The 13,081-nt window shown below is 42.9% G+C and overlaps 1 protein-coding gene across 1 annotated transcript in view; it reads left to right on the top strand.

The window, feature by feature from the left end:
- LOC111153498 (G protein subunit alpha q) overlaps nt 1-13,081 on the top strand; it is a 303,307-nt gene that overhangs the window by 212,917 nt on the left and 77,309 nt on the right. The window lies entirely within an intron of this gene.

The following is a 13,081-nucleotide window of genomic DNA, read 5'->3' as shown; positions in this document are numbered from 1 at the left end:
TAAGGAGTTGTATGTAAGAACCTGAGTTAGCTGGGCCTCTGTTTCTGGTCTCTTCCCAAGATGTTTTAGCTCTCTTTATAGACCACTGCCCAGCACCTGGCTGGCCCGCCTTTGATCCCACTGAGTATTAGAGACCCCTTTGTCTTCCCCAGTTAGTCCAGGGCACTTTTCCTTAGTTAGGAAAACCCTCCCAGCACAAGGATTAGATCCATGGTATGTTGGATTTACCCACCTGCTGCTGCATTCCACCTCCTTCTCTCTCTCTCTCTCTCTTTCTTTCTCTCTCTCTGTCGTGTTGCCCCACCAGACGCTCTGGGGACTGTAGGAAGAGCACCGAGGAGGATCTGGGCCCCACATCTTGAATACCACTGAGTCCCAGTAATGGCCTCATTTTCACAGAGGAACTATGACGTACACATGATTCAAGTCATTCTTTTCTCTGTAGTCAGGATAGCTGTTACCTCTTTCCTGATTTTTTGCGTGCCCCCTACTGGTGTATCTTTAGCATTTTAGCTCCCTCCTCTACTTCCGGTAGGTCTTCTTTGTTGTTCTGTCTGAATAATTAAAAGCAACAATACTTCCTTGATATTCTGGACCTGATTTCTTTTTTTTTTTAATATTTTACTTATTTATTTGACAGAGGGAGGGAGAGAGATCACAAATAGGCAGAGAGGCAGACAGAGAGAGAGAGGGAAGCAGGCTCCCTGCTGAGCAGACAGCCGATGTGGGACTCGATCCCAGGACCCTGAGATCATGACCTGAGCCGAAGGCAGGGTCTTAACTCACTGAGCCACCCAGGCATCCTGGACCTGATTTCTTATATGATGCCATCACCTTACAGAACTCTTTCTAAACTCAGGACCAACTTCTCTGAGTGCTGTCTCTACTTGTGGTTCGGTCAGTTGGGATCCAGGGGACATGGACTTTGGTCATCGTTAGCAGGGTGAGAAGTGGGGCCTGCCACACACCTCTGCTCAGAACTCACAGCACCATCGCTGTTCTCTCTGGGACCCAGCTGGTGCCGAGAGTCAGTGCTGACCACTTGCCAGGGATGCTGAGAGCAAAGGCAAAGCATGTCTCTCTTCTTCTTTTCTATCTGCTGAACTCCTGTTCATCCTTCAAGACCCTATCCAGGGGGCGAGTCTCTGATAGTCCCTGCTAAAGGGTCTCTCCCCTCAAAACCTGATAAGGACTGCTCACATTTGACCTTCACAAATGATTGTTCCCAGAATAATAGATGGATACTTCCTGTGATTTCAGTGACCCTGATGTAGGTGTCATTCTAGATGAACTATGAAGTTTCAGAGCTGGAAGTATTTAAGGTTTGTTTTTGATTTTGTTTTTGAAGGTCTGGGTTCTGGAAAGTTCTGTTACCATTGTAGCCCCTGTTTGCTGAACACTTCCTTTATGTTAGATTCTATACTTAGTCATCTACGTGCATTATTTCATTTAATCCTCAAAGCGACCTAAAGTGATAGATATTTCCCATCATTCGCATCAACAATAGAGGAAACCAGTTCTCAGAGAGGTTGAGTCACTTGTTTAAAGTCACACAGTTAGTAAGTGATAGGAGTAGGAGTTGAAACTAGATTTCTGTCTCTAGAGCCCAAGCTTTTAATCACTGTGAAATACTTTACAGAGGGTAGATGGATGGGTGAGACATAGGTAGGTAGAAAATTGACCATAGTTAGATAAATAGATGATAGACTAATAGAAAGATATCTGTGAGTAGGTAAATCACTTACCAGGAAAGATGCAAATTATTCATTAATCTTTATAAATGTTGCCTATAGGTACCTCCCTATGTACAAGATCAAGAGGGAAAATTATATAGAATTATTGGAAAACAGGGGCATCTGGGCAGCTCAGTGGAATAAAGCCTCTGCCTTCGCCTCGGGTCATGATCCCAGGGTCCTGGGATCAAGCCCCGCATTGGGCTCTCTGCTCAGCAGGGAGCCTGCTTCCACCTCTCTCTCTCTGCCTGCCTCCTGCCTCTCTGCCTACTTGTGATCCCTGCCTGTCAAATAAATAAGTAAAATCTTTAAAAAAAAAAAAAAAAAAAAGAATTATTGGAAAACAAACCTAGCAGGGTTTTGATTATCATCCAGAAATTTTGCCCTGTTTAACCACACGTAAGTTATTCATACACCATGGAAGATGTTCTAAATCACAAATAATTCAGAATTATTATTTCTTTATTTTAGCCTATAATCTCAACCGTTTTCCCCCATACTCTATCCATTAACTTTTTGCTGCAGTCAAACTAGAACCAATAAGAAGGATACAACAAAATCATTTGAGCTTCCCTTTTTCTACTTTGATTAGCCAACTCACTGATCATAATAAGCAATCAGATGGCTCAGAGGACAGGCAGCACAGAAGCAACGAGATGGGAGAAGTCCAGGCGATGCAGAAGCAGTTTGGGAGAAGTTTGCAATTGGCTTTAATTTGATATAGTCTTCCAATTTTATTTATTAAAAGAATAAAAAGCACGCTAAGATGCTGGAGAATTTTATAAATTCCTTTATTAATTTTTTTGTTATTGATTTAAAAAAAAGCCTGACGGTTCTGAATATCTTTAGATAAAGAACACAATAAACAGATGGCTGTAGGTTTACTTTTTTTTTTTTCTGGGGTCCACCACCTGCTTTAATATACTGAAACATCAGGTCAAATGAGTTCACTGCCTACAGTACTGAAAGCTCCCTGACATTAGCCAGAGAACACAAATCTCAATCACACTGGCACATAGTGAGAAAAGTCCTCACTGCAGGCTTTTGGCAAAGACTGCTCTATCTGTGTTCACCTTAAGAGACCAAATAATCCCTAATCTCACTTGCCTGAAATTCCCTCCAAGGAGTTCAGAAGATCAGACACCTTCTTGAAATTTCCATATGTTCCATAGCCCATAAATCCAAAATACACATATAAGTTGGCTTTGGGGCATAAGCCACTGTTGGAGTTGACTTTTAACCTCATGCTTAAATTTTTAATTTAAAAATGCACAAGGGGGGCACCTGGGTGGCTTCAGTGGGTTAAAGCCTCTGCCTTCGGCTCAGGTCATGATCTCAGGGTCCTGGGATCGAGCCCCATATTGGGCTCCCTGCTCAGTGGGGAGCCTGCTCCCCCCGCCGTCTCTCTGCCTGCCTCTCTGCCTACTTGTGACCTCTCTCTCTCTCTGTGTCAAATAAATTTAAAAAAAAAAAAATCTTAAAAATGCACAAGGAATTTGAATGTTGAATTTGAAAATGCAAAAGGAATTTCAGAAGTAGATTTAGCCCATCTGCCTGATCTAGGGCTGAGTTCTTCTTGAAGAGATTTCTTGCTAGAAGTTCCCTACTTGATGAGCCAAATATTGGACGTCTAGCGTTTCCTCTGACTCTCACAGCCATCCTGACTGTATTTTTTATCTGATGATAAATAGGAAGTGTAAGCCTACTGCAGACTTTTGGAGGCAGACAAGACCATTGTCTGGTCAAGAGAACACTGGGTCAAGGTCTAGGCTTTGATGGAATTCCCTCTACCACTCTTCACCTCTGGGCCTTTCACTGAGTGAATCTCACTTGTGTCAGACTCTGGTGTGTGATCTATAATCTCTAATTTCTCTTTTAAATTCTGAAATCCTGTGATATATTACAGTAGACTGACCTTATCTGAGAAACCATTATCCTATGCGGTCCAATGAAAATCTGGCACCCCGAAATTTACCTGAAAATGAAATGAACAAAGACATTATTCTGTACATGGGTAAATGACTAAAAATGCTCTCTTCAGCTCGGAAGACGGCATTGATCTTGAATGTGTCTTTTTTTTTAAAGAGTGACAATAGAGTGTCATTTTTTTTTTCTCTTGAGTGACATATTTACTTATATTTTTGTTCTGTTTTGTTATCTAATGAGCCGTATCTCCTAATAACCTTTTGCAAGAATAAAACAAACAAAACAAACAAAAAACCCTGTATTTGTCTTCCACAGTGAACTCTGATGATTCTCAGATGCCAGTCTTTATTATTCCTTGTTCGGAATGCTTGGCGCTTTAGAGATAATAAGATAAGACTTGGATATGCTTTAACACTCTAACCTTCATTAGGAGATGTAGTAGGGAAAGGGCACCTGTCTCCCATTCATTCATTCTACCTGAAGGGCATAGTGGCTGTGCGGGACACGCTTCACATTGTCCCTTTGCTGCCTGCTCACGTTTTGGCTAAGCATCTATGCCTTCTGCAGGTGGGTCCACCCAGGATGGCATTGTCCCCACTTGAGACCAGGGCTGCTGTTACTACAGAACAGGGATTGGCAAACCCACGGGCCAAATTCAGCCTGCTGCCTGTTTTTATAAATAAAGTTTTATTGGAACACAGCCATGCTCATTTGTTTGCATATTGTCTATGGCTGGTTTTACACCCAATGGCAGAGTTGAAGAGTTGCAACAGAGACTGAATGGCCCACAAAGCCTAGAATATTTATTGTCTATTCCCTCTTACCACCACCACCACCAAAAAGGGCAAATCGCTCATATAGAAGAAGACTGAACGTTCAAAGGCAACGGTGTCCTGCTTCCAATTCCATTTAGGCAGAGCTTACCTTAGGACCCCAGTGCTCAGAGTTACCCAGAGCTGAAGTTGAGAGTACGTGGGGAATGTTGGCCTGTATTCCTTCCATGGGACTCCATATGTATTGCTTTGCACAACAAAGCTTGATAGAAGCGAGCACCAGAGAACTCTATCTTACATTCAGCGGCACTGCCTCTAAGTGCCCTGCAAACAATGTCTCAATGAAAGCTCGTATAGATGACCAGAAGCGCTGGTTGAGCTGATCTGTCTTAACACGTCTTGCCTTTTGCCTCATTGTAGTGCCTCATGCAGCTGGTAAAGGAGAGTGTAGTAGGGTTGAACCATCAATGGAACCAAGAGTAGGATTGACAGGATTTTGTAAGGGGTCTAAGAGAACATGTGTGTGACCAGAAGATAACCCTACCTCCAGTCACGAGTGAGCCCAGGAGCCTTGCTGTCCACGTATAATCCTTCAGGTCGTTTGGGTTCCTCTGTTTTGACTCCCTGCCTACCAGGCAGTCTTTTGACTCTGGCTGACCCTGATGGGTTTCTTCATTATCACTCTGGCATCTTGATGTAAATAAAGTAATGAACTGAGTTTTGATCTGTAATGAGTTCAAGTAGTTTAGCATGAGGAGCTCCTCGGACCTGATCATCCTTGTCAGAATGAAAGTTTTGATCCTATGGAACCAGTACTCAAGTTAAGGGAAGATGACATGGAGACACCTGCTTCAGTCAGCAGCCTTCTTTCTCACAGCTCATGCTTGGCTGCGGTCCCCAGAGCCTCTCTGATGACCCACATCGTGTCTGCATTATAGTATAGTTATTTATAGTATGTTCATTTCCACTGCCAGAGTACAAGCTCCTGGAGGACAAGACTCACATCTTTTTTCCCTTATTTTATGGTTCCTACTGGTGTCTGCAAAGTGCCTAGCTCTCAGTGTAGACTTTTAGAGAATGTAATTGAACAAAAGAGTGAGTAATGAGGAAGTAAATAAATTCTGTATCTTTCCTAATTTCTCCCCATCTTCTCTCTCCCTTTCTACCTGTTCAAATCCCATTTCATCTGCATGGCGTAACTCACCCCCCACTTCTCCACACTATTCTCTAGTGACTAAGGTTCATAATCATCTCTCTTTTCTTATTGCATTCATAGTTAGCAGCTGATAATTTTGCACTTAATTATTTCTTAATTGATTCATCTGTGCTATCTTGGTTTCCCAGGTAGCCTGATGTCCCTCAAGGCACAGAATATATATATTTTAAGTATTTTGTACCAGCTCCCTGTGCCAACCCTTTCCCTCCAGCACACATAGTGCATCAGCTTTCACATATAACAGTTTTGCAATGAATTTGTGTAAATCAACTGAATTAAACACTGCCATTACATTTCAGGACAGGCAGGCAGGGATAAGAAGCAGTTTCCTGATGTTTCTTGGTATGTTTCAGAAGTGTAAAAATTGTATCAAAATCAGTCACAGGTTTGAAAGTTATCCTATAAAAGACAAGTTAGCAAAGTGCAAAGCCAAATGAGCAAATTGAAAAAGGCCTCTTGTTCCTTTTTCTCCCTCTCTTCCTCTCTGTCTCTCTCTTGTCTCGTTTTGCTTTTGTTTTTAATTATAAGGTCAATTTATCTGCTTAAGCAACAGACTTGAGAGTCTGTCTCTGGGACCCACGCCTGGCCCTGGCTCTCGCGTCTGTTTCGCAGACACACCGTTGCCCGGCCCGTTCCCCATTTGACACTGGCAGTCCCTTTATGTGAAACATTCAGATCACCTGTCCATATACAAGATGCCCAAGAATCTGAAAATCTGTAACAAATGCAGTGATAGGGCCTTTTTATGAGCTACTTAATTTACTTTTACAAATCTGCTTTTCTAGTTTGGTTTAAGTTCTTTGGCAAAGGATCATTTTGATGCAGGATTCCTTAGAGTTCTCTTTTGTCCCACAGAATAGTCTCCCATGAGTCCTTGTCACAAACCGTGAGAGTGACACCCGCTTGCTGCCACTGGGTGATCTTTGTTTTAAATCTGGAATTTTGTATTGAAAACAAATAACGTTTTAAGACCCAAATCCCTGCAATAGATGCTGTGTTTTCTTGAGCTCTGATCGTGGTTGTGCCAGGTGTTAGAAAGGAAGGAGGAAAGTCAAGGTTGGCCCTCCACAACATGAGCTCTTCCAGGGGACGGAAGTGTTTGGGTAATGAGTAATCCCGCGCAGCTAACCAGCCTAACCAGATTACCAACCAGGCTCCTTTCAGCCACGGGATCTGCCAGAGGAGGGAGGAACTTGGAGGGCTCTTGGCACAGAGCCTGTACTTGGCTCTCCCCTCAGAATGGCAGGTTTACAGAGCGGGTACTTCCCTCCAGTTGTTTTTTTTGGGGGGGGGGGGGGGTGGGGGAGGGTGTTGGTGTGTTTTGTTTTGTGTTTTTAACGTCCACTTTGCCAATTTCTTTTCCTTGCCTTTGAATCCTTGTGGTCAAGTGGTTTCCTGTACAGGAACCATGTGTTTCTGGCTTCTCCTTAGCTTCCACGTGCCAAATAAGCTCTCATGGCGTGATCTAGCTTTCGACTCCCCCAAGACTGTTCCTCTTACAATGAGGTCTTCTTAGGATTTTTAATGAAGCCGACCTAATTTTTCTAACCTTCTTTTCAATAATTAAAAATGTGAAATTCTACCCAGAGTCATTTTCTGTGCCAGAACTTCATTTCAGTCTCTGACTTGGGCTGCAAATCTGTCATAAATACAGCTTCTCAACAGGAGGCCCTTGTGCAGGAGTCGAGGAGCCCCACACGCACCCGCATCACCGCCCCATAGCGAGCTTCGCTGACTACTCCAAGGCGCTATTCCTTTATCTTACTATGTTTGGTTGGATTTATACCAAATGTCGGAGATTTCTTTTTTCACTTACCACCCACAGGTACTTTCCCCCTTTTGGTGTAATTGCTGAGGGTTGTATGCCTATAACTTATTACTTTTTTTTTTTTTTTAACCACAGCTGTAATGTGATATAGTTTACCTGCTGAGTCATCTCTGAATTTCATTCATGTTTCTTTCATCCAAAAAAAAGAAGAAAAAACAACCCACTGTATTTCTAATTTCTGCGCTATTCCTAGTGTAGATTTCAGTTACCCTTCCAGTCATAGGTGGTAGGATTTTTTTTCTCTTTCATTTTTTTTTTAAAGATTTATTTATTTGAGAGAGAGGGAGGGAGGGAGCCGGGGGAGAAGCAGAGGGAGAGGGAGACAAGCAGACTCCCGTCCGAGCAGGGAGCGAACACATGGCTAGATCCCAGGACTCTGAGATCATGACCTGAGCAGAAACCAAGAGTTGGCAGGCTTAACCAACCGAGCTGCCCAGGCATCCCTTCTCTTTAATTTTAAAAAGATGTTTCAAACAAGAATAAGTTCTCGTTACTGAAAGGTCCCCCAATAATGGGAGCGAGACTGATACAAAGCGAAGGTCAAGCAAAGCTTTATTCCGCGCCCAGCATCAAGAATCAAACCCACCAGCCCGGGGCCATGCCTCTTACAGAGAGCTCGACCCCCCACTGCCTTACCGACTAACTTTTAACGGGCAAGGGCCATGTGGTTGGGCCTGGCCACACACAGGTGGCCAATGAGATTGCAACACACAGAGAAAGCTGCACAGTCATGCTAGGTCACACACGGGTGGCCAATTGAACTACAAGTCACCCTAGTAGCTATTTGAACTAGCCTATCACCTTGGTCAGAATTGGTGCCCAAAAGGTGGGGGCCCATACTCCTTGGTAGCTAAGGAGACAGTATGCGCCCCCACTGATTGGATACCTCTACCTGGCCTGACCCACCCTTGTATTTGGGCTTTGTTACCTGGGACTGGTTTCCTGGGCTTGCTTTTAAGTAAGGTGGGGGGTTGGTGTGCAGGGTCAGTTTAAGTTTTACTGCATAAACAACAAAATCACTGTTTAACCCAAGATGGAATCCCTCTGGCTAAATAGGCCGTCACAGTTACATGTCAGACTGGGGCATAAATTAAATTGGAAGATGTATTTAAAACTGTTATTGACAAACGACTATCAAAAGAGAGGAGCAGTTGGAATTTTTTGAAAGGGGGAGGAGGGCAGGGAAGGGGGAGGGGCAGAGGCCGAAGGGGAGAAAGAATCATAAGCAGCCTCCGCACTGAGCTCCGAGCCCAACAGTGGGCTCCATCTCACCACCCTGAGATCATGACCTGAGCTGAAATCAAGAGTTGGTTGCTTAACCAACGAAGCCACCCAGGTGCCCTTAATTGGATTTTTTTTTTAAAACATATTCAAGAGGGAAAATGCCATAATTCATTTGATTAGACCTTTTATTTTGGTGACATTTAAGCTTCTCTCATATGTTTTTAACCATTTAAAATAATTATATCCCATTTCTGAATTTCTTATTTTGTCTATAGCCAGAGGTAACCCTGAAGTTAAATATATAAGGAAGTTAGCAGGTACAAGGTGTAATTGTAAACTAATGAGCACGATTTCCTTAATCAAATCACTTATACTACAGAAGGATTTTTTTGTGGATAATCACCAAGGATTAGAGACAGTTCAAACAAGTTCCCAGAAAAGGACTCTGCCAAAATATACAGATGTTCTTTCTATCCCTAATGAACTTTACCATTTCTCCTTTTCATATAACCCTTTTTTTGCCACACGTTGGTAGAGTCCTTTGCAGACAGGGATTGTATCATGGGGAATCTCACCCATAGCCTTAGCACCTATGAGAATGTCGTAGTCAAACTGTATCGTGAGTTCTAGATGACCCTGCAGTTTTCTCATGATTGGAAAGCAACGATTGAAATCTTACTACATGAATTTTCCTGTTGCCTTTCTTTTCACTGAAAACCATCAGAAACCTGTTTCTTCCATTAAAGAGAGTATGTCAGAATTGCCTGTCAATAAGGTTTTTTTTCCATTTGCCCAGGGCTAGGGGGAATTCCAAGGCCTGAAAGCTTGATATTGACAAGCATGAAACAGACAGACAAATCATTTCATTCTGGGGCCAGGACCTGAGGAAGAGCAGGAAGCATATCTGCTAAATGAAGTTAAAAGATGCCTTTCCTCTCTGTGTTGTCTCTACATTCGTCAGAGGCATTTAAATTCAGAATTTAGTTCTTACATAATCAGGCCAGTAATAGCCCAGCGAGGTAATTACATAAAGGCAGGTAGCTAACAACCCCCTTACTCCTATATTTTCTTCTAGAAGGTATAACCTGCCGTCATAACCACTACCACATTTTCTACAAAATTATCTTAATTTGGGTCACGTGTTGAGCACCTGCTGTGTTCTAGGCCCTCGGCTGAGTGTGGGTGACCAAACACAAACAAAGGTACTCATGGTCCCTGACTCCACCGAGTATGAGAGAGTCCTGACTGGGCAAACACATGTGGGAAAATACTGAGGGTTTTTTTTTTTTAATCAGTTACCAAGTTATCAATTACAAAAGTCTCAAAGCAGCAGCAAGTTATTCAGTCCCCATGGATGGATTCGAGTACAGATTCATCAACTAAACCTCCCATTTTCTAGCACACTCTTAAACATGCCTTGTCTCCTAGACAGTTAAATAAGTCCCAGGTAGACCATGGGAGATTTCTCTCCCTGACATCAGGAGAGAGCTACTGCCGGCCACTTGTGACACATACATCGCCTTGGAAATGTACCTTGTGCCTGTCACCATAGCAACACCCTGAGAATGACCTCAGCAGCCACTCAAAATCATTCCTACAAAACAAATTATAGCTATAATTAACTCTCTGAATTTACTCTGCAGTATAAATTTGTTCAGACCTTGGTGTTTCTTTGTAAAAGCTTAAATTAATGGAATAATCCACTGCAAGCCTCTCTCCCCCATAGCCCATCCAAGTTTCTCTTCAGAATATCAGATGCTTCGATGGAAAGCACGGTTCCATTCAGAGACTCTTCTATTACCTTTTCTTAGAATGTGACAAGAATCAACACGAAAGGACGTACCGGTCCTACCGCTCTGTGCCACATTTCTACAGGAACAGGAGTGGCTGTTTCCCCTAAGCCAATGTCAAATGCAGAAGGTGCGGTGAGCCCAGAGCAAGGGGGCCACATAGATAGGACTTAGGTGGGGAGAAGCTCTCCACGCTGGCCACTCCCCGGAGCGAAAAATGCAGGACTCCATTGCACCCACATTTCCCCTGCTCCACAAATCGTCCACAACCCAGTCCTGGTGCAGCTACTGAGACACCCAGACCTTCCTTTGGGAGATAGTCACTTACATGTCTTTTGGGTGGTTGGTTGTGTTTTCTCATTTTGTTCTTCTTGCCTTGTTCTGGAGGTGTTGGGCTTTGCCTTGGGTTGGGTTCTAGATGAGGTGCAGTACAACTAGCGGACCTCAGTCCCACTCCTTTCAGCTTTTTCCTTTCGGGGAGCTGGATTAATACAACTTTAATACTCCAGATTAAAGTGAGCCTTTCTCTCCCCACCACCCTCTGAGACAAAGCAAAAAGAATGCCAAGCGAGAACTGGAGAAATGCATGGAACATCTTTGATAGTCATTTCCTTGCTGTACAATTTGTACAGTGAACAGAGTAGAGCGTGGCAAGTAGCACGTCAGTGCTCCATGTAAGTTCATTGTCATTCCTCTTTGCGGACTGTGCTGATGTTGAAAAGGAGCAAATGAAAGGTGAAGAAGGAAAAGTATGCAAGTCTGAACACTCTAGATATTCAGCTGATATTGCAGTAGTGCCCTTGGTTCATGGAGAGATACCATAGGCCACATTTTTAGGGGAGTCAGTAAGTCCTTCTAAGTGCTTTTAGTCACGGAAACAGCACCCTGATTCTCTCTTGTTCCGTCATGGGCCGTGCTGTGATTTCCCACTTTCTGTGATGATTCTCAAAGTTCTCCTCTGCAAAGATACATTCGTGCTTGGAGGAGTCTGTTGAGTTCACCTTCGAGTACCAGAAAGCCATGATTTCTCTTTACTGCAAGAACATGACAGCGCCTTGTGTGCAGGCTTGAGCCACCCCATTTGACCTCTGTGAGTTGTAGCACAGGAGCGGACATGGTTGACTGGGCAGCATGTTTCTGGGTCAGCTTGCCCATGGAAACTAGAAGTTCTCTCATTCCTCTGACTTGATTTTTGTATATAGTAGTTAAATAAATGGTGGTCTTGTGGGTTTCAAAATGTACATTCATTTCAAATTTTTCAAATCAGGGAGTTGGTAAATCAGAAAACCCCATGGCTACAGACTTGCCAGTTGATTTTGTATTTATGGTGTGTTGAGCTGGTTTATCTGTAGTATGAGACACAGTACAAACCAGCTCCCAGAACAAGGGCTTGTTAAGCCCATCAGATACCTCCAAGACCATACCAAGATATTGACTAAAATTTTGGATCCCGTCCATTTTTCTTCCTGCCTCTCACACCAATATTGTCCCAGCCTCCCTGTCTCATCCTCCAGCCATTTTTTATAGTAATTCAAGATATCAGGCTTGTTCCTATCAGTCAGTAGAGAGCTAATTGCCAGCTAGAGAATAATTGATGTGTTTGGGGTAAGGCCACTAGAATACTAATTAATTTGTTACTTTGCATTAGGAATTTCCAAGGTGATCCTTTTTTTTGTCTCAAAAAGTTTGATAGACCTCCAAAAACGCAGTAGTTTTATGTCTTTGTTAAAACCACTTAGCTCTACTATTTTATCCATGAATCTTAGAGAATTAATGCAGTATTTCTTGTCAACACCCAACTTCAAATTTAATAATATAAGTAATATGGAAACGCCGCCAGTAACAATGGTATTTAAATAATGGAAAGACTAAATACCAGCATAGGAAATCCATCTACCCATCCAACAAATATTCATTAAGTACTGTCCTCCAGGCACTCTTTCAGGTTCTAAGGCAAAAATAATGCTGGTCAAGACAAAACCCTTCCCATAGGTAGGCCACATCTACTGAATATTTGTACTCTTGCTGAGTTAGCAACATACGCCACACTAGACATTTCCTGTGTGTACCTCAGAACTCACTGTCTTGTTTTGTGGGCATAAAGGTGTTGAGATTCTAATCCCCTCTGATTCTATTCATGGGGCCACCTTTTCTTTAAGTCTTAATGCATATGTTAGTTACTTAGTGTATACCCTTCGTAGCTGTATGCTTTGAAACCATACCTGTGCCGCATCCTGTCCAGGGCCAAGGGGAGCATAGCAAGCCTTTGGAATCATTAGGATGCCATGCAGAGTGGTCCTTTTCACCTGTTTGTCATTAATTCTGTCAAACCAGGTCATTCTCAAAGTTGCAAAATATTGGTTTGCAATTTGAGAGAGTGAAAAGTAAATGGAACATAACGGTTTTGAGATGACAGAATTATTCTGATGGAGAACATACGTGTGGTTGCCAGGGGTTAAGCTCAGGAGAGGCAGTGCACAGGGCGCTTTCTTCGTGGTGACAGAACCGTTCTGTATCCTGATTGTGGTGGGTATTGTATGAATCTTGACATGTGATAAAATTTCACAGTACTATATAACCCCCCAAAAATA

The sequence above is a fragment of the Enhydra lutris genome, unplaced genomic scaffold (assembly GCF_002288905.1).
Source record: "Enhydra lutris kenyoni isolate GAN:26980312 unplaced genomic scaffold, ASM228890v2 scaffoldscaffold33, whole genome shotgun sequence".
Lineage (NCBI taxonomy): Eukaryota > Metazoa > Chordata > Mammalia > Carnivora > Mustelidae > Enhydra > Enhydra lutris.
This window is presented reverse-complemented; position numbering and strand designations above follow the sequence as displayed.